The 19,752-nt window shown below is 38.9% G+C and overlaps 1 long non-coding RNA gene across 1 annotated transcript; it reads left to right on the top strand.

Moving 5' to 3' along the window:
* The first annotated feature begins 1,707 nt into the window (after window positions 1-1,707).
* Window positions 1,708-19,268, top strand: LOC141575869 (uncharacterized). The gene is made up of 3 exons (XR_012503849.1): window positions 1,708-1,854; window positions 14,066-14,166; window positions 17,124-19,268. It is a non-coding gene; the product is annotated as an uncharacterized LOC141575869 (long non-coding RNA).
* Window positions 19,269-19,752: the final 484 nt, after the last annotated feature.

Raw genomic sequence — 19,752 nt, 5'->3', positions numbered from 1 at the left:
TATTTGTGTGTGTGTGTGTGTTATATAAGATAGGTAGGTAGGTAGATAGGTAGCTATAAACGTGTATATTTATATATATGTGTGTATGTATATACATACATACACTGATATAATAACTCTATCCTCTAAGAGACCCTAGGGAAAATGACACGCAAATAACAATGGGCACACCAGTGACTAGATCATACCTTCTATATACCCCTTCTCTACTGAAAGGAACCAGAGCTCCCTGGAGAAATGGCTGATTCCAGAGCTAGGGCAAGAAAAGTATAAAATAAGCTTGGAATATCTTCTTTTCCTAGAAGACAAAGAATAGCTCAAAGAATGATAAAGACATGTTAAAGGATATAGATGCCTACTTGAAGGGGCACCTGCTGATCAAATCTAGGATAATTTGATTATCAAAATAAATAGTGATGAGAATGGACTATAACTGGTTAAATAAAATGGAAAACATATGTATTCTAAATACAAATTAATAAATGAATAATTGAAAGTTTGATGACAAATGGGATTTACACATAGTTCCTAAGTATCCTCCCACAATAGTTATGAGTTACAAATGCAAAAAAGAATAACTTTACAGTGGAGAAGCATGGAAGACATCATCTCATTCAAGTGATCAAAGTGAAAAAAAATCAAACTCTGTCACCCAATGGCATGAACACAGCATCATCTCTGCAATAGTCCTGACAAAATGTACACTTAGAGTCTGATAATGAGGAGACATAAAACAAATGCAAATCGAGGGACACAGTGCAAGGTAACTGGTCTATAATCTTGGATGGTGTCAAGGTAATGAAAGAGAAGGGAAGACTGAGAAACTGGGCCACTGTGAGGGACACAAAAAAGATATGAAAATAGAAATAACTCATGCTTCTGAATTCTTTTGCTATAAGAGACATTTTTAAAATATTAGGAAAAATTTGAACATATCTAAGGATTAAATGATAGTAACGTATCGATATTGATTTCCTGACTTTGATGATCATAGTTTGGTTATGCAGAACATCCTTGTTAGTGGGAAATGCACACACAAGGGGACAATGAGGCATCAGATCAGCAACTTGCTACCAGATGGCTCAGAGAAAGGGAAGTTCTTTTTGCCACACTTGCAGCTTTTCTAATGTGTTTGAGATTGTTTCAAAATAATAAGCCAAAAATAGAATTATGAATATGGGTGTGGTTTCTAGTCCATGAAGATGACTGGAATCAAATGGCAAGAAGCTTTCTGTGTTTTTGAAAGATTGTGAAAAACTGTTGGCTCCTGACATTTTTAGTCAGAATTCTAAAGCTCTACATAAAATAAGTGGATTTTAAACTTCCGAGTAAGCTCTTCACTAAGAAATTTTATTCTATTCTGCTTACTCTCTCACGTCTCCAGTTTGATTGGTACTATTTTGATCATGCGCACAGGTTACATTATAAAAAAATATTAGGGGCAGGGCCAAGATGGCAGAGTAGAGAGACTCACATCTTGCCCTCTCCCACAAATACACCAGGAATTACATCTACAAACCCACTGAATTGTGCAGAACACTACTGAACTCTGGCAGAGTGTCTCTCATTTCAAAATACAGGAGGATTCTCACAAAATCCAGTAAGAAAAAAAGGAAAAATAAAAAACTGGTGCAGGATTGGTCCTGCAGAGAGGAAGTAGCATAGGAAGAAAGGCTGGGCCACCCCCTCTCCATCCGGCAGGTCAGCAGGGACATAAGGGGAGCTTCCGAGGCTCAGAGGAGAAAGTGACAACCACTTGACAGATAGAACTAAGGAAGGATGCCACAGAGGGTCCCTGCAATCCCCAGCCCTAGACGCAAGCCAGCAGGGACAAGCTGGGACAAGCTGCTGGTGGTAAGTGAGGAGCCCAAGCAGAGGGCGGGGGCCCACTGCACAGAGGCAGCCTCAGGGGACTGGAGGGCAGTGTGAGCTCTGGCTGGGAGTGTGTGTGGAACAGAGCAGCCTAGGACCCTCTATGAAAAAAAACCACTGTTGCTATAGGTGGGAGGGGTGGGTGCCATAGCTGCTTTCTCTGCTTGTCTCCATTGTTGATGTGTTCTCGTGAGAAGAGAGGTGGGGCTCCATCATAGCCATCACTGCTGTGCTGAGGCAGGACTGAAGGCTGAATCCATACCCTGCAGCCCTGCAATTTCTTGGGGAGGGACCGAGATTTATTTACAGCCCCAGCAGAGAGGGCGGATTTGCTCTCTCTGGACCCTTTGTGGATCTGTGCCTGTGGAACAAACAGGCAGTGAGCAGAGTTTGGGCTCACAGTGAGGGCGAGTACAGGTATTTACAACAGGCCTGCATACCATACTGTATGTGGAGGCTGGCCTGGGGTCTGCACCAACCCTGTGGCACACCACAGATTCAGATGTGTGACTGCATGCTTGCTATGGTGGGTCCTAGCAAATGACATTGGCAGATCTGCACTGGTGGTTCCTGGGGCTCAGAGCCTGGGGGACACCAGAGTAGGTGGCTGACATTCCTGCAGCTAAGGCTGGGACAAAGGAAGCATCAACAAAGAATACTTTGTAAGCCCGCATAACAAATGACAGACAACACCACAAACAGGCCTTCAAGACCATAGTAGATAAATGATACTCCTAAATCCATAATGCTAGAGATAGACCTCGATAGTCTACCAGATCATGACTTCAAAAAGGGAATGATCAATACAATGAAGGAACTAAAAGAGACTATCAAGAGAGACAGAGAATACTTTAAAAAGGAAATTGAAACTATAAAGAAGAGCCAATTAAAAACAGAAAACTCAATGGCTGAGGTAAGAGCTGAGCTAAAGGCAGTCAAAAGCAGGCTAGAAAACAGAAGTCACCCAATCAGAACAGCAGACAGAAAAGCAAATAAAAACCAATGAAAGCAACATAAGGGACCTATGAAATAATATAAAGTGTGCCAACCTACACATAATAGGGGTCCCAGAAGGAGAAGAAAGAAGAAAAGGGGATTGAAAAAGTATTTGAAGAAATCATGGCTGAAAACTTTCCAAACCTAAAGAAGGAAATAGATATCCAAATACAGGAGGCACAGAAAGTCCCAAACAAGAAGAACCCAAACAGATCTATACCAAGACATATTATAAATGAGATGGCCAAAGTTAAAGAAAAGAAGAATTCTAAAGACAGCAAGAGAAAAACAGAGTTAATTACAAGGGAACCCCCATAAGGCTTTCAGCTGATTTCTCTAAACAAACACTGCTTCCCAGAAGGGAGTGATAAGATATATTCAAAGTCCTGAATGAGAAAAAGCTGCAACCTAGGATACTCTATCCAGCAAGACTATCCTTTAGAGTAGAAAGAGAGATATAGAATTTCAAACACAAGCAAAAACTAAAAGAATTCAGCAATAATAAACCTATGCTAAAAGAAATATTGAAAGGTCTACTCTAAATAGAAAAGAAACAGTAAGCTATAGAAATGAGAAAACCATAATTGGAAATGCAATAACTACAGTGAATTGCAAGAGAATAAACATGAAGATGTAAAAATAAATAAATAAAGTATTTCAAAATCATAAAAGGTCAGAGAGGGGAGCAAGAAAATATAGATCTTTTTCTCTCTCTATTTTTTTTTTCATTCTTTTTAGGATGTGTCTGAGCCTACATGGCCATCAGTCTAAAGCAAACAGATATAGTAAGGGGTTAACATACTTGAAAAACAAGGTAACCACAAATCAAAAGCATATAATAGAGTCACAAAAAAACAAAAAGAAGCCAAGCTAATACAAAAGAAAATTATCAAGCCACAAAAAGAAAAACAAAAAGGAAAAGAAAGAAGAAGAAATACCAAATCAAATGAAAAACAAAGTTAAAAATGGCTATAAATATACATCTATCAATAATTACTATAAATGTCAATGGACTAAATGCTCCAATTGAAAGACATTGGATAATAAAACAAAAGCCTACAATATGCTGCCTACAAGAGACCCACTTTAGAGTGAAAGACACACATAGATTAAAAGTGAGAGGATGGAAAAAATATTTCATGTAAGTGGAAATGACAAGAAAACAGGAGTAGCAATACTAATATCAGACAAAATAGACTTTAAAACAAAGTCCATAAAGAGAGATAAAGAAGGACACTTTATAATGATCAAAGGAGCAATATGAGATGGAGATATTACATTCCTTAACATATATGTATCCAATATAGGAGCACCTAAATATATAAAACAAATACTAACAGACATAAAGGGAGAAATTTATGAGAATACAACAGTAGTAGGAGACTTTGACACCCCACTAACATAATCAGACAGAAAATCAATTAGGCAACAGAAATACTAAATGACACAATAGAACACCTGGACTTTGTTGATATTTTTAGGACACTACACCCCCCCAAAACAGAATATACGTTCTTTTCAAGTGCTCATGGAACATTCTCTAGGATAGACCACATACTCAGTCACAAAAGAAGCCTAAACAAATTTAAGAGGATAGAAATTATTCCACACATCTTCTCCGACCACAATGACATGAAACTAGGAATCAAACACAGAAAAACAAATGAGAAAAAAATGACAGCATGGAGGCTAAACAACATGCTACTGAAAAACCAATGGGTCGGTGATGAAATCAAAGGAATTTTAAAACACCTTGAGACAAATGACAATGAAAACACAATCACACAAAATCTATGGGATTTAGCATAAGCAGTCCTAAGAGGGATGTTCATAGCAATATAGGCCTTCCTCAAAAAAGAAGAACAATCTCAAATAAACAACCTAAACTACCACCTAAAAGAATTAGAACAAGAAGAACAAACAAAACTCAAAGTCAGAGAAGGAAAGAAATAAAGAAACAAAGATCAAGGAGGAAATAAATAAATAGAGATTTTTAAAGATCATAGAAAAAAATCAATCAAATCAAGAGCTGATTTTTGAAAGAGTAAACAAAATTGACAAATCTCTGGCCAGGCTCACCAAGAAGAAAAGAGAGAGCACACAAATAAAATAAGTAATGAAAATGGAGTGATTACAACAACACAACAGAAATGAAACAAAATCATAAGAGAATACTGTAAACAACTATATGGCAATAAATTAGACAACTTAGAAGAAATGGACAAGTCAGAGTGGCCATCATTAAAAATGCTGGTGAGGGTGTAGAGAAAAAGGAACCCTCCTGTACTGTTGGTGGGAATGTAGTTTGGTACAGCCGTAATGGAAAACAGTATGGAGATTACTCAAAAAACTAAAAATATAGTTACCATATGATCCAGCAATCCACTCCTGGGCATATATCCAGAGGGAACCTTAATTCAAAAAGACCCATGCACCCAATGTTCATAGCAGCACTGTATACAATAGCCAAGACATGAGAGCAAACTAAATGTCCATTGACAGATGACGGGAGAAAGAAGCTGTATATTTATACAATGAAATACTACTCAGCCATAAAAAAATAATAAAATAATGCTATTTGCAACAACATGGATGAAACTGGAGAATGTCATTCTAAGTGAAGTAAGCCAGAAAGAGAAAGAAATATATCATATATCACTTATATGTGGAATCTTAAAAAAAAGAAAGACAAACTTATTTATAAAACAGAAACAGACTCATAGACAGAAAATAAACTTATGGTTACCAAGGGGAAGGGAGTGTGAAGGGATAAATTGTGAATTTGAGATTTGCAGATACTAACTAATGTATATAAAATAGATAAACAAAAAGTTTATACTATATTACATAGGGAACCATATTCAATATCTTATGGTAACTTATGGTGAAAAAAAATATGAAAACGAATATATGTATGTTCCTATATGACTGAAGTGTTGTACACCAGAAATTGACACAACATTGTAAGCTGACCATACTTCAATAAAAATATATTAAAAAGAAAAAATATTAGAAAATATTACCATCATTCCCATTTTCCAGATAAGGAAACTGAGGCATAGAGCTAGGATTATGTAGGTAGGAAACATCATAAGACACATAATTTACTGACAAGATCAAACTTTAGTGATAAAGATGATCTCTATTTTTTCCATCTCCATCCTAGAGTGATATAAGGCAGTAAGCTGGTTAGGGGTGTCTGCCCTGCGGAATCAGACTTCCCCATGATCTTGCTTGAGGGACACTGAGAATTGGGAGGCCAATTTTTGCTGTGTAAGCCATGCCCTCCAGTACAACTTATATCAGTAAAAGAGCCAATCTTTTGATCTCCAGCCTTCTGACTATTTTGTTTCTCTCAGTCAGTTTAGAATTTAAGAGGGTAGCATAGAAGTATAATTTATTACAGTCCCTCAAACCCCAGACTTGTGTCCAGGATTCATTGCTCAACAGATGTGTGTGATCACGAGTTAGTGATTTAATCCATCCACATCTCTGTTTTCTCATCCATAAAATGGGGATAATAGCAGAAACTACCCCAAAGATTATTTGGCAGGATGACAGGTTATAACCCAAGAAAAGGGTTTAGCTGAGTGACTGGCACATTTTAAGTACTCAAGAAATTTTGCCTATTATATTTATAATTTAACATTTTAAATTCATTTTCATACTTTATTATCGTAATTTTGATCTTTGCTGCAGAAATCTATTGCTCTGTTTCCTTTTAAATATGTTTGTTCAGCACTGGTAATGGCTAATGCCCCAAGCCCATCTCCACCCTATCTATGTGGAGAGGAAATTGAGGCATTAGCTGTTATTGGTGAAGATAGATATGAGCATTAACAGATGTCGGTGGCAGTGGGATTGGGGTATTACTGATATCAGCAGAGAGAGAAGAGTTTGAGGCATTAGCTGATCAGTGGTGAAAGAACTGGTTTAAAAGGAAAACACAGCACTAAAATTCTGGGGCAAAGATCGAAGTCAGACTATTGTCAGAACATAGAAAATAAAAGAAATCCAATTGTATAATGGAAGAAACAAGTTTTACTGTGTGTGTGTGCATGCGTGCACGCATGCAGTGTGTGTTCTAGGAGGGAGTGCAAGAGTCAGGTAAATCAATACTTTGCAAATTGCTAGCTCTCAGAGGTTGGTGGGTTATCACTTCTAGAGAGAGAAGGGAAGAAGCAGGTTTTAGAAGCACGCTTTCCAGGAACACTACAAACAGATATAGATGGTGCACCCATTGGACTGACTAGCTAAAGATCAAATATAGAGAGACAGATATCTGTAACAAAGACCTATAGGGCAGGGTGCCACGGTTATTTTCCTGTTGTGAGTGATCACCCCAAATACCTCCTGCAAGTTTAAGCTGCAGTTTTTGCATGATATCAGAGGAAAGAAATTGGCACATAAATGCTGTCAACGATGGTGACTAGGTGATGACTGACAACGCTGTCTAATGTTAATTGAGTCCTGTGTGCCAAGCTAAGCAATGTGCATTCATTATCTCATCTCATCTTCACACCAATCCTACGAGATGGGAAATAATTTTAACTCCTCCATTTTTCTAACAAGGAAACTGTTCAGAGAAATTAGGTGGGTTTGCCTGTGTTCGAAGTGGCTTTTGAAAGATCCCAACAGGAGAGGTAAAGAAGAGAAAAAACTTTTATGCCCTCAGCAATATAGATTAGAGTTGAGGCTCTTTTGTAGAAGATTATCCTGAATATGCTTTTTAAAAAAAATAAAAAAGTAAAACTATAGCATGCTTTCAGAAATGCCAAGAAAACAAGAGAAGTTCCCAAACCCTGCAGGAGGAAGGGACATGCAAAGGTTATTAATGACCCCCTGCTGTAATTCAGAGAAGTGACCACTGAATCACATAGGGGCACTTGTTTATTTTTCCCAGAGCGTGTATCCAGGAGAAGATGGAGAGTCTACCAAGCTTACCAACCCTACAAGGGTGTACAAATAACATGTTTAAGAGATGATGTGATCGTGAAGCAAAGTAAATTGAAGGTCATGTTAACTTTCATTACTTCCTAGTGATAGCCATAGCTTTAAAGATGAACAGTGTATATATAGAAAAGTGAATTATTAGCCACACACCTGGTGCTGGCAAAAGGCTTGGTCCCCTGAACCATGACCAATGTCAGTACAATGAGCACTTTGAAAAGGATTAAAAAGAAAACTAAACAAATATATAAAGTACTGTGCTCACACACTGTGGAGAAAACAAGATGAATTAGCTTTTCCCTAAGAGTTGCCCATTACACAAAATAAGCATTATCTGGAACTCATATTTGTAGATACACAGAAGAGTTTTAAAATTATAAGAATCTACTGCATCAAATTTGTATCAGATTAAAAGATCTATGTAAAAAAAATAGGTTTTTAAGCAAAACACAGATGATCAAAATGGACCAAGATAAAGAAAACCTGCAAAGTCTAATATTCATAGAAGAATTGTTACAGGTAGTCAGAACTCTGCCACTAATTCAGGTCCAGAGAGTTTCTTTTTTAAATTTATTTATTTATATTGAAGTATACTTGATTTACAATGTTGTATTAGTTTCTGGTGTACAGCATAGTGTACAGTACTCAAGAATGTAATTAAAGGAACAACACAGAATCTTTTTCTTTTTTTTTTTGAGTCAAGTCATATCTTCAGAGGGATAAGATAGAATATTATATCAATTAAATAAGAACATGCTTAAAAATGAGGAACTAAGAAATCATATTATAGAATTGCTGTAAAGACCTATTGATGGGTAACCTAAATAGCAGACATTTATTTTCTCAAACTTCTAGAGGCCAGAAGTCCAAGGTCAAAATGTTGGCAGAGTTGGTTTCCTCTGAGTCCTCTCTGCTTGGCTTGTGGTTGGTCATATCCTCTCTGACTCTTCAGATGGTTTTACCTGCATGCATACCTGTGTCCTAGACTCCTCTTATAAAGACACCATTCTTTATGACTGGACATAGAGTCATTAGTGTCTTTAATCAAACCAAAGAACTGATATTCCAGAAACCCCAGAACCAATTCAGAAAACTCATCCTTAAAACTCTTTTCCCCCAGAGCCAGTCTCAGTACCAAAATCTGTATTAGTCAGGGTTCTCCAAGAAACAGAACCAACAGGATGTGTATATAGCCAGAGAGAGACAGAGAGACAGAGAGAAAGAGAGAGGGAGAAGTTTATTGGCTCATGAGATTGTGGAGGCTTGGAACACCCAATATCTGCAGGGTAGGCTGTCAAGCTGGAGACGCAGGGAAGAGTTGCAGTTCAAGCTCAAAGGCAGTCTGCGGGGAGAATTCCCACTTCTTGAGGGAAGGTCAGTCTTTTCCTATTAAGGCCTTCAAATATCTGCATGAGGCCCACCCACATGATGAAGGGCAATCTGCTTTAACAGAAACTATTGATTTATAATGAAAATTTAATCATAGTATACCATTTGCCTCATCTATGAGAAATATTTATATAGTCCTAGTGTGATAGGCAGAATGGTGCCAAGCCCCTCCCCCAGATTTCACATCTTAATCTCCAGAACCTGCGAATACATTAACCTCCATGGCACAGGTATTTGTAGATGTGATTAAGTTAAGGCTCTTAAAATGGAAGATTTTCCAAGTGAGCCCAATGTAATCAAAAAGATCCTTATAGGAGAGGTAGGAGGGTTGGCCTGAGAGAAAGAGATAGGCAACTAAAATAAAAGGTCAAAGAGTCAGAGCGATTTAAAGATGTTATGCTGATGGTTTGGAAAATGGAGGAAGGGGCCATTAGCTAAGGAATGCAGGTGGTCTTGAGAAGCTGGAAAACACAAGGAAACAGATTCTCTCCTATAGCCTCAGGAAGGAACCAGCCCTGCTAACACCTTGACTTTACTCCAATGAGACTGATTATTTTTTACTTCTGACCTACAGAATGTAAGGTAATAAATTTATGTTCATTTAAACCAGTAGTTTGTGGTATTCTGTTAACAACAGTAATAGGAAAGTAATACACCAGTAATATAAAATCCTGAGTAGTTAAATCAAAGTTATCTTTTGAGAGGAAGAGAAGGAAAAAGATGTGTGTGTGTGTGTGTGTGTGTGTGTGTGTGTGTACATATGGTTGGAGAGTAGGGTAAGGGAAATGAACAGTTATCTCCTGAATAATAAGCCAATGAACATAACAAAAAATAGCTAATAGATCTAAAAAGCAGAATTTATAGAGTAAGGATTAGAGGATTGCTCTTATTCATTACAAGCTTTGTCAGAAAATATGCCATTAATCTATGTATGTGCATATATAATTTTAATTAAAAATTAAAACTAAATCAAAAAGGTTACCAACTTCATACTCTGAAAGAATTATTAGAGAATATACTTCAAAAGGAGAAATAAATGAATTCAGAGAAGAAACAGGTCATAAGAAGCAAGGGCAAGCAAAGAAACTAAAGAAGCCTAAATGTAAAAGAGTTAATACCTTGAAACTAGAATCCCAGATGATCTCAACATAGATAATGGTGAAGGAAATAAGAGAAATAAGTCCTGCTAAGATTCCTGATGTTTGGGCTTTGGTAAGCTATGGATACTAATTAACTCTAGGTATTAATGCCTAAATAAAAATTAAAGGTATCTATTAACATTTTTATGGTTACTACTAAAACAAGGAATAGAATGTATATCTTTCAAATCACTAGAGGAGGTTCTGCTTCTAGTATGCTAAATAAGCTTCTATGGAGCAAATCTTTCCGCAAAAAAACTCATAAAATCTGGGGTGGGAAGGAGCAAAACCAAAAGTAGGCAGATTCTGGAGAGGAGTTAACATTTGGAAAAAGAGAATAGTAGTGATGTGTTTCCTGTTTTCACAGTTTGAGCCTAAGGAAAATCCTTAGATTGTGCTATGCAGGGTATCTAAAATTAATATAGCAAATCTTCCATTTTTCTGATTTGAAAAGCCAGAAAAGATAGCCAGTAGAAAGTTACTGGAGAGTGGGAGGAGAATCCTAGAAATGAGAGATAAAGCTAGGTATTCCCAAATGCTATATACAATCTTTAATCAAATCTCTGGCTGTCCCCAGACCATGCATATGCAAGGCAGATTTCAAGCTGGTTAGCAAAGGCTAAAGAACTGAACTGAGATTTGAACTGCTTCCCAAGGAACAAGGCTTGCAGTTTGAGTCCAATCGAGGAAACTGAGTGCTTAAACAATCCTTATCAGAGGAATATAACAGAATCCATAGCCTTTGCACCATAACATTTACAATATCTAGAATTCAATCCCAAATTTTCTATTTATGAAATAACAGGAAAATGTGACCCATTTTCCAGAGAAAAAGCATTCAATAGAGACTAACTCCAAGATGACTCAGATGTTGGAATTAGCATGTTTTAAACTATTCTCAATAACATAAAGGAAAATGTGCTTGCAATACACAAAAATATAGGAAATACCAGCTGAGAAATAGATACTAATATTTTTAATGTAAATTTTATAACTAAGATTTGTTTAAAGTCACTGGATGTGCTCAACAGCAGAACAAAGATAATATAGGAGAGTCAGTAAACTGAAGAATAAATCAATAGAAATTATCCAATACATTAAAAAAATGTTTTAGATAAACCAAGACTCAGGGACAACATAAAAAAGTTTAACATACATGCAAATGAATCTGTCAAAAGTTCAGAAATAGCCAAAGTAAAACCAATGAGTCATGAAAGTAGTAATTAGTAAAAGTTGATTAGGTACACACCAAAAAGTCAGTTTGTAAATCTGCAGCACTCAAATCAAACATGGAATGAGGCTCCGGGGTGAAGAGACAGTGATTATTTATTCTTCACAGTGATTAGTTATACTATTAGAATTTAAATGATAGGAAATTGGTCAGTGGTTACCTCATATCAACAGTTTAAGTTTTGCTTATGATTTCCAGAGAAACAAACAAGAAATGATCCAGGTCAAATTAATCTTGCAAAGTAAGCTAGATTAAGCTCTGCTTATGTGACTACACTAGTTTTGTCTGTTCAGGGAGTTTTCAAGGCTGGTCTTTATTTGATTTTGATTTTAACAAATTCCAGAAGGAGAGGAGAAAGAGAATGAAGGGGGAAATAAGGATTTAAAAAATCACAGCCCAAAATGTCCTAAGCTTGGAGAAGAAATAAATTTACAGATTCAAATATTTCCTAGAGCCACAGGCAGGATAGATTTTAAGAGAACTACTCCTAAGCACATTATAGTCAAATTGCTGAAAATTAAAGAGAACATCTTGAAAGTAGAGGAAACTGACACAATACATAAAAAGTGAACAATGACTTAAATGACAGCTGACTTCTTATTGGAAATAATAACACTGGAAATAATAGAAGACAATAAACAGAGGGATGGCATCTTTAAAATGCTTATGAAAAACAACTCTCAACATGGAATTCTATATCCAGCAAAAAATACCCTTCAGGAATGAAGGTAAAATAGAGCATATTTGGATAAAATAGGCTAAGAAAAATTTTTTGTCAATGATACACACTACAAGAAACACCTGTGACTCAACAAGCCTTCCAGGTGATTCTGAAACATGTTCAGTTTGAAAAACCACTGATTTATTAATTATTATTGAAGTCTAGTTGATTTACAATGTTGTGTTAGTTTCTGCTGTACAGCATAGTGATTCAGTTATACATACATACATATTCTTTTTCATTATACGTTATTACGAGATATTGAATATAGTTCCCTGTGCTATACAGTAGGACCTTGTTGTTTATCTATTTTATGTATAGTAGTTTGTATCTGCTAATCCCAAACTCCTAATTTATCCTTCTCCCCACCCAATTCCCCCTTGGTAACCGTAAGTTTGTTTTCCATGTCTGTGAGTCTGTTTCTGTCTTGTAAATAAGTTCACTTTTACTATTTTTTTAGATTCCACATATAAGGAATATCAATATGATGTTTGCCTTTGACTTACTTCACTAAGTATGATAATCTATGTCCATGCATGTTGCTGCAAATGGCATTATTTCATTCTTTTTTTTTATCATCAACTGTGAAAACCATGGATTTAAATGAGAATTTGGCACCACATACGAGGTTAACATAGATCTTCACCATCCCCTTTAACTCTAAGTCCCATGATTGCATGATTTAATAACATGCAGTAAGGAGTTTTTGGCTGGCTGAACTAGACCTCAGATGTTGTTAGTTTGGGCAATATACTTTAGTGAACTATGGCACAAACAATGCTACTACAAGACTCCAGTGCAAAAGTGTAGCATGGAGTTTTAGAGCGAGTAGTCTCCTGACCTCTACCTGAAATCACTATCGTGGCACTACAGGGATCACTAGCTTTATTAGCATTAGGAGTAGGCAGTTTCTGAAGGTAACATTACCTAGAGTGTAAAATAAAGCCATAGAAGTCACAGTGATACCTCAAGCAGCTTTGCAAGCTTTGCTTGTCAGTAGGCATGCACCAAAGCAGAGAGGGGTAGAAGAAGCAAACACAGTAAGGTCAGCAGACAGTTCATAGGCACATATGAGACACCCATCTGAGGATGCAGAAAAACAGCTGGGAAGACTTTGGGCTCAGAGGGAGTGCAACGGAGGATCGTGAAGTTCCTGCTTGGGCTGCTAGGAGGATCAGAGGCACTTAAATTACGGCAACAGAGTATGCAAAAGTCTTTATTTGGCATGGCCAGGTAATATTTGGATTTCAAAGATCTATATATGGCAAAGGATTGGTCAAGTGTAGAAAAAAAAGATGGTGGAAAAAGAATGCAAAGGCTGAGACGCTAGCTGTTGGCTGTAACATTATGAGCAGAAGTGAATGTAATACATTCAATGTCAACATGTTGAAACTCTGTGGCGTCACTCACTCTGGTGGGAAAAGGGCAAAGAGCCTTCTACTCTGCAGTTCACCCAGGACTGAGAGATGAGAATCTAATCGGGCGGTGGGCTGCCATGATGGCATGAGACACAGTATGGCTTTGTGGTTAGGACCTGGGTTAGGAATTGTACATATCTGGCATTAAATCTCAGATTATAGGTTTCCCCTTCACATGACCTTGAATATTTTATTTATCCCCTTTGAATTCCAGGTTCCTCATCTGTCAGATGGAGATAATAATGATCTCTCACCCTTATGATTGTCTTTTGTTCTTTCCAATCAGTTTGACAATCTTTTTTCTACAGGAAGTTTAGGAAAGTTCTTTTCTGATTTTCCCCATCTGTAGGAAGCATTGTTGATAAATTCTGGAAAGAGCTTGGAACCTCAGTTGGGAGAGAATTCTGAGCACAAGAGACCTAGTGGAGAAAAGCAGTGTTAGCGCCAAAGGTACCATGTTGCTTGTGATTGTGCGTGAAATTTCTTTCATATTTACCTATAATAGGATTCATACCATGTATTTTATACTGGAAGGAAAAACATACATTATTTTCCACAGCAACGTTTGCACTAGTTGCCTGGATCATTTTTATGGCCCCCACCCTGCCACTCCCCAGAAGACTGTAAAACTAGGAAATATTTGCTCACTCACTACATTAGATAAGGGAGTGATTTCATAAAAATCTGTCTCTCTGGGCAGGTCAAAGTAAATCTGTCTCCTTTTGAAGGTAACTCAGATTTGGGGACACAGCTGGTGCCTGCCTAGAGGAATTCATAACTGCACACAAATACAAAGCCTATCATAAGGGTCTTTCCTTCCAAAGTCCCCAGGAATCCCGGCCATATGACATAACCTTGAGTTTTTCTCCCTCTTCCCGCCCAAATGGGATCACTTGTTACTGTGTTTTTGACAACACTTTTCTAACTATGCTTGGCATTTCAAAAATTCATAATCCTTCCCTCCCTCTCCCCTTCCTTCCCTGTTGTCCTTCCTCTACTTTCTCTCTTCCTCCCTCTCTTTCTTTTCTAACTTCTCTCTTCCTCCCTTTCCCCCTTGCAGTTTTTTTTTTTTTTACACATTGCAAATTTCCTGTAAAGTTAAGGAATCTGTGTTGAATACCCAGGTACTCCCTGCCCAGTTTAAGAAATGAAATTAAAATAAAGGTCCCTGTAGACCATCCCCAATCCATCTCCTCTTCTCTCACACTTCCAGAGGCATCCACTACCCTGAACTTGGTGTTTATCATTCACATGCATGATGTTAGAATTTTACCACATGTGAATATAACCATACATATATAGGGTACTGTTTTGTGGGTTTTAAAACTTTATATGTATCATTTCATATGACTTACATCTTGCAAATTTTTTTCTCAACATTTTGCAACTTTTTTTCTCAACATTTTGCTTTTGAGACATAATTTTCAATTTTTGGTTTGATAAGGGTAACACTTAAGTGCTCCAAATTAGAAATAATCTCAAAATCCTTTGTTTGTTAAATTAGGTTACATGTATCTTTATGTGAGGTACTGCATTGGTTTTGCTTTCCTGTTTTCCCCTGGACTGACATAAATGTGGTCCCAAGCTGAGAACAGGGAGTGGTCCAGCCATGCTTACATGCATCTCTGCTCATAGTATCTCAGAGGTTATGTCCCCTCTCAAGGATCTGTGAGGAACCCTAGGCAAGAAATGCAAGATAGCATCTAAGGCCCCTGGCTTGCAGTTAACCTCAAAGCTACCTTTTGTCTTTATGCAGGCTGTGTCCACTGTCTCCATGGGAAAAACCCTCATACTCTCAAAAGGTATCTTCCCCACTTCCCCAGAATACCTCATTGTAACATCTGTGTTGTCCCGTCTGACAAAGTCTCCCTCTTCACAAGGTTCTGCACTGGGAAAAGTGGCTCCCACACAAATTGTCTCATAAACAGAACTCCTTAAGCTATATAGGGCAATTAAGCTTAAATAGAACTTTGGCTGGTAAACGTGAGAACAAAGATCTTCCAGGTGTACAAACAAGGGTTGAAATGAATATTTTTCTTTCCACTTCCTTCCTACCCTCTTTTTAAAACCATCTCCTTCTAGTCAAACTTTTCCACGTCTCTCTTCTTCCATGCTGCTCACATTTCTAGGGTGCCTTAATTTTGTTCCCTCTGTTTTCTTTTGCCTTTGACGTGCTTTCCTCTTTGCTACTCAGTTCCCTCTCCTAATTCTACTCAGGGACAAGAAACCTCAGTCTTAAAAGGCTAACACTGTAGAGTCAGCCCTGGGTTCATATTCTGGTCCAGCTGCTGACCACTGGGGTGATTTTGGAAGATTATTTAACCTCCCTCTGTGTCAGTTTTCTCATCTGTGAAATGGGATGCTTTTAGCACCTTCCTCAGGGGTTATTATGGGGAGCAAGAGAAATAATATAAATATTAAAAACCTTTCATATATGGTGAAAACATAGTCAAATCCCCAAAGCTATTAAATATCATCATCATCTTTTGACTCTGCATTTTCCATTCTCTTCTTGTCAGTTAATTTTGTCAGTTAATTTTCACTTGTTTTTATTCACCTCACTTCCCCTGACTCCCCTGAAGTCTACTGCATGTGTCCCATGCTATCTTTCTCCAACAATGGGGATCTAGACATGGGACAGAATCCAGACAGGAGACAGCAGCAGATTATAGAAGCAGAGTTCCAAGCCCGCCAACAGAGATAATACCGCAGAGAAAAGCTCTGTGACTTGCACAAAGCACTCAAGCATGTCCCTCATTGTTCCATTATGGTTCTGCTCTGAAGAATCATTTATTGTGCCCTGAAGCCCACAGAACAGCGATGACTAATTTGACAATGTTTAAAAGTAAGCTAAACCAGACGATCTCACGAGCCCACAATTGCCGACTCAGCTCTCAGTGGTCACACAATCCTCAGCCTCAGGATGGGCCTCAGAGGAGTCATCCAACCTCCTTCTAGGGGTGAGAGAACACTTGGGAAAAGGACAAAGCATGATGGGGATTCTTTTTCAGGCCAGGACCTGAGGGCAGGTGCTTCAGGAAGGGTGACCAACTTCCCCAGTAGGCCCACCCTTGTCCAGCTCACCTGGCTCGGAGAGGGTTCCATCACCACCCCAGAGAAAGGAAGGGGTGTCTTCTCCCTAGAGGACAAGAAACCCTTTGCCACATCCTCCCCAAATCCTGAGTGTGGTTTCAGTACAAAATAACAAGTTTAACTGGGTGCATGAAAAATAGGAATATGTGAGCCATCTCTATAATTTCAATTTTTCTAGTAGCTGTATTAAAGTCAGAAGAAGTGGATGAAATTAATTATAATAATATATTGTATTTAACAACATCTTATTTTAACATGGAATCAATGTAAAAATTGAAATATGTTACATACTGGGTTTTGTTTGTTTGTTTTAGTATAGACTTTGCAATCTGGAGCACGTTTATACTGACAGCACACCTCCATTTGGACCCACCACATTTCAAGGGCTTCAGAGCCACATGTGGCTGGTGGCTACAGAATTGGACACCATAGGTTTCAAGAAACTTACAGTTCAAGAAACCTACAATGTCTTCTGCATGAAATGTGACAGATTCCCTGACCCATATGAAGAGCAGAAACAGCAAAGCATCTTGATTTCAGAGAAAAGCGTTTGTTCTATGGATAAATAGGCCTTCATCAACAGATGCAGAAGGGTGGCAGGAGACGTGGCTCAGACTCCCCCAGTAGGTCTTTTCCCAGCTGAGTCTCTCCGCTCTTTACATGGAGCCCCGCAGCAGGGTCCATGCACTCAGGGATCCATCCGCTCGGTGTCCTGTGGATTGAGGGAGCTGGGGAGTCTCTTTGCAAGAAACCATTTATTTTACTTGCTCTGCTCCAGCCCCATTTCCTGGGAGGGGTTTTTAAAAGCAGAACACCCAGAGAGGGAGCCTCCACAGAAGACAAGTTAGTTAAGGGATTTTAAGGAGGAGAGAGTGTCCAACTCTCCAATTCTGCTGGTAGGTAGGGAAAGGACTGGAAACGGATCTTTGTGGAGCTAGGTGATGACCCCAACCATGCCCTGGCCTGTAGGACTGACACACCCCACATTCCCCTGCAGGCTGAGACACACACAGCCAGGGACCTTAGAGCCCAGGCAGGAGACAGAACATGCATGAACTGGGTTTTAAGGAGGGAGGAGCATGCGCCTGGGACCAAGCAAGTATGAGGAGGTGGGAGGTGTAACAGTGAGTGAGGGGAATCATGACCGGGTCTGCAGGGCTCTGAACACCAAAGTACCTGACATGCTCAGGAATGGGGGACATTTGAGGTTTTCAAGAAAGGAAGGAACCTCTAAGAAGACACAGGTAGGTTGACAGGAGGAGGGAAATGGGAGAGCAGGCGCTGGCCACCTATAGCCTGAATTCACCCTCAGCATCCTGGGTGCCCACTGGACCTTGCAGGCCTCCTCCATTGCAAGGAGTGGTGCAAAGCTATGAGGGGTCAGACACCGGACACGGCTCACTCACAGCTGTCACAGCCAGGCTGTCTCCCAATGTGTCCCCTTCATTAGGGGACAGCCACTCAGGTACCAGTGAGGGGTACAGCACTACCAGCAGAACCCAGGAAGGGGGATGGCACAGGAGAGGGCAGGGGCCACAGCTTACTTGCCTTGAAAGGTTCCCAGCAGAGGAAAGAGGCCAGGAAACTGCTTGACGGGAGACACGTGACACTTAACACTGTGGCCCAGGACCCACAGCAACCACAGCCACCAGAGCCCCTGGGTCAAATGGGGGCGTGAGGCTGCCACAGTTGCTTCTGCAGTCCCTCCACCAGGCCTGGGGAAGCTGAGGGTGTGTGTAACTGTTCTAAACACTCTCCCTGACCAAATGGATTCAATGGTTCTGATGGTCGCTGCCACCTCTGATTCATACCAGGGGCCCATAGTGACAAGCGGATGGGCAACAGTCCACCCAGAGCAACGTGGAGGAGAGCAAAGATCTCCCACCCCCAGGGGTCCATGGCACCCACCTTCTACTGCACTCAGCTACTGCTTCCCATACCCCCAAGGATCGACATGGTTTTCTGACTCTCAATATGTTTCATCTGCTGTTGGTACTGTTCCTTGTTTCCTAACATTGTTGTTAATTTATTCATTATTTCTGCCATTTCCTTGGCTGGTTGGGAGGGAGGTAAAAGGAAGGAGGAAGAAATGGAAGAGTACTGTTTTTTATTGTACGTGCTGGCAGTGAAGACATATTGACTACAGGTGATCTAATATGAAATAGAGGCTTGACTATATTGTCTACAGTCATAAAAAGACAATCAACAGAAGTACTAAAAGCGGTAATGTAAGAAACAAATCTCACAGTGGTGGAGAGAAGCCGGAAGTGATCTAGGTTCCTCATCTTTCCCAGTGATGACTCAATGAATTCCATCTCATGTCAGTAAAATCAACAAATAGAAGCATGAACTTTAAGTTATGGTGTACCACCTGCCAACCTAAAACAGAAATCTTTAACTCTTTGGAGGGAGTGGTATTCCACGTAATACCATTCTATTGTACTTGGCCTTGCTTTTAACTTGTGTGTATATTATTTTTATTTAAAATTTTTTTTAAAATAGGGTTTGTGACATTTGATTTTTATCACAGATAAAGGAAGCTTGAACTTATCAGTTACACTAATGATCATAGGTACCTTTAATCACAGCGGTTTCACTGGAAATTCTACCAGATTTACTACCCTTATTGTGGACTTCAACTGACTATGCAAAAAGTAGCAATGATGGACATGACTTCATTCATTTCCTTGTAATGCAGGAATTCTGGACCCTCACATCTTTTTCACTTATTGAGCGTTTTCAAACATTTATGTAGGTAGGGAGAATGGACTAATTAATCCTCAGATCCCTATCATCTGGTTTTAACAATGACTCATGCTTTACTGTATTTTTTCCATTTTGTTTTGTGTTGGCAGAAGGATTTTAAAGTAAATGTCAGACAAATGACACTTTATCTCCAAATGGGTCATGACATTTCTTACTTAAGAACAGTGCTGTTTTCAT

The sequence above is a fragment of the Camelus bactrianus genome, chromosome 33 (assembly GCF_048773025.1).
Source record: "Camelus bactrianus isolate YW-2024 breed Bactrian camel chromosome 33, ASM4877302v1, whole genome shotgun sequence".
In the NCBI taxonomy this organism is placed as follows: Eukaryota; Metazoa; Chordata; class Mammalia; order Artiodactyla; family Camelidae; genus Camelus; species Camelus bactrianus.
The sequence above is the reverse complement of the archived record's forward strand: the minus strand, read 5'-3'. Positions and strand labels throughout refer to the sequence as shown.